General features: G+C 48.1%; 1 pseudogene; it reads right to left on the bottom strand.

The window, feature by feature from the left end:
* Positions 1 to 1,444: 1,444 nt before the first annotated feature.
* LOC134374869 (olfactory receptor 52B4-like) lies at positions 1,445 to 2,459 on the bottom strand (annotated as a pseudogene).
* Between the last annotated feature and the right edge of the window lie 538 nt (positions 2,460 to 2,997).

The following is a 2,997-nucleotide window of genomic DNA, read 5'->3' on the forward strand; positions in this document are numbered from 1 at the left end:
GTAGCACATTTGGGTATGCTACTCCAGCTTATTTACTAAGTGATCTGAAAACCTGCTAGTTTTGAGTAGGGCCCAGAATAAAAGAAGGCTCTGCCACAGGTTCAGGCAAGCTGCTCTGCTACTTGGGTCGTATGTTCCAGCAGATCCGCTTGTAGCACCAGCGGCAGATAGAGTTGCTGGTTAGAGCCTTTGGCACACCCCTATAGATAAACCATAGCACAGGCCCTTAGAATTTTAGGGCATAGCCCTGCCATTGTCTGTGGATAACTACTCTTCTCTTGAGAAACAGCTTTTGGCTTGCTACTGGGCCTTAGTAGAGACTGAACACTTAACCATGGGTTACACCAATTACCATGTAACTTGAGCTGCCCATCATGAACTGGCTGTTGTCTGACCCACCACGCCATAAAATTGGGCTTGCACAGCAGCACTCTGTCATCAAATGGGAGTGACATATACAAGATAGGGCTCAAGCAGACCATGAAGCACAAGTAAGTTACATGAAGGAGTGTCCCAAATGCCCATGGTTCCTACTTCTGCTACACTGACTTTTTTCTCCCTGCTTGCACCTATGGCCTCATGGAGAGTTCCCTTTGATCAGTTGACAGAGGAAGAGAAAACTTGGGCTTGGCTTACAGATGGTTCTGTGCAGTATGCAGGCACCACAGCCCCTTTCTGAGGTACCTGAAGGACACTCCCTTGTATAAATGACAGGGAGCTGTGGAAGTCTTTTAAGCAGGAGTGACTTTTAGACAGATCACACTGTCTGCCATGGGAAGAACAGCCTGACTTATGATTTGGTTCAGACTTGGGATCAGGTTCCAGATCAGGGCCTAGTCTGGTCTTTGGGTCAGACTGGGATGTAGGAAAAGACCTAGTCTAGGTGTCTGTCAGGCTGGGGGACCCTGGGCAGGACCTGACCTGCTTGTGTGAGCTAGACTGGACACCCTGGGGTATGCCTGACTTGTGTGCCTATTGTCAGGTTTGGGATCTTAGGCAGAGGCCTCTTCTGTGTTTGGGAATGATTAGACTCTAGAACTTAACCTGGTGCCTAGACTAGACTGGAAGCCTCAGGGCTTCCAGTATAGTATATGTATATTTGTCAGGCTGAACTTCATGTCAAGTCTTAGGCTGTATTTGGGAGAGAATGGGCCCCAGGAAGGGGCCTGGCCTGTTTATTTGCTTCAAAGTGGGCAGATCATGGTTGTATGACTCACTCTTTATAACTCCTACATCCAGAAGCTCCATACATCCAGATTTTAATTGGGGCTTTCTCAGGAGTTGGGGGTGGGGGAGAAGGGCAGAGCAAATAAACTAAGAAAGATAAATAGGTAAAAGAAATTTTATTATTGGGTGAAAACAGAAAGAACATTCTAAGAATTCAATAAGTAATAGTTGACCAATGATGGGCCTGCTCATAAACTGCTCAGGAAATTCCCTCCTCTCACCCTGGCAATTTCCTATCCACTCTCACTGTCTGTAGCCTCTTTGGCTTCTCCCCAACCTCCTGCGCTTTCTTTCCACAGAGCATCTCTTCTACACATTGCTGGATCTCCCTAGTCCTCACCCCATAAATGACAGGATTCAAGGTTCCTGGGGGCAGCAAGTAGATGGCACTGAGAAGGTTCTGGACATCTTGAGACACAGTCTTGGCCATTCGGAAGACGATGGAAGTAGAAAGACCAGAGAGGTAGATGGTAAGGATGACCAATAAGTGAGAGCCATATGTGTGCAAGGCCTTGGCTCGGGCTCCCCCAGGAAAGATCTGGAAGGCAGCACAGATGATACGGGTGTAGGAGGTCCCCAGTAGGGCCAGGTCAAGGGTCACATTGACCAACCACATAGCCAGACCTAACCAGTTGTTGAAGGTCAGGTCTCCACAATCTATGCTCAGCAGTGCAATGTACTCCCAGGTGAAGTGTTGAATCACTGCTGTCCGGCAGAATTGAGTTTGTGCAGTTAGCACTACCAAGGGCACTATCACTCCCAGGATGCGTGTCAGGGCAAAAATGGCCAGCAGGCCCAGCAGGCAGGAGGTCATCAGGTCAGTATAGCAGAGTGGGTGGCAGATGGCCACATAGCGGTCCAGGGCCATTGCTAGCAGGAGGTTGTAGTCCAGAAGGAGGGTGAAGTAGATAAAGAACATCTGGGCCAGGCAGCCATGCAGTGATATGGGGTTAGCATAATGCACGAAGCCCTCCAGCGTTTTAGGCATCACAGCTGTGGCAGAACAAATGTTGACAGCCAGGAGGACAGCAATGAGCATGTACATGGGCTGATGCAGATTCTGCTGGGCCACCACTGTGTGGATGACCAGGGCATTGGCCAAGAGGATGGTCACATAGAGGAAGGTAAGAGGCAGAACCAGGAGGGGTCGCCACTCGCAATTCAGGGAAACCCACCAGAAAGAAGTTGGTGTAGGAGATGTTGAAGGTGCTGGTATTTCTGTCCTCACCCATTAGCTTCAGCCTTAGACTGGCACCAGGAGTGGAAATCAAAGGCTGTTTGAACAAAATGGTCAATGTGAAAGAAAGGCTATTTCTATTTTAGGGACTGAGAAATTTGTGATGAAAATCCACGTCTTCATGTATGTATGTCTGTTTCTTTGGGGCACAGACAGGTACTATGCCAGGTGTTGTGGAAGCTACAAAGATGAAAGACATTCCTTGACTTCTGGGAGCTCTTGGCTTATGTGTGTGAAATGTAAACTTACCTGATACTTGTTTACCTGTGCTGTTGCAGGTACTTGATTGCTGAACAAAAGATTAGGAGAAAATGTCCAGGGGAAAAAAGAGTGTTGGCCAGGGGTGAAATAAAAAAGATTGAAGAAAAGAAACACTTGATTAGGAGGAAGAGAGAGTATATGAATTATCTTTGATCTGAGGAGCCTGGAAAAGACCAGGTGGGGCTTATCAGGGAGAGAGGATCCAGCCAGGAGTGACAACCTCACTTATGAGCTTGGGGCACCCGTGGCAAGGACAGAGGAAAGTTGCTGAG

Source organism: Cynocephalus volans, chromosome 4 (assembly GCF_027409185.1).
Source record: "Cynocephalus volans isolate mCynVol1 chromosome 4, mCynVol1.pri, whole genome shotgun sequence".
Taxonomy (NCBI): domain Eukaryota; kingdom Metazoa; phylum Chordata; class Mammalia; order Dermoptera; family Cynocephalidae; genus Cynocephalus; species Cynocephalus volans.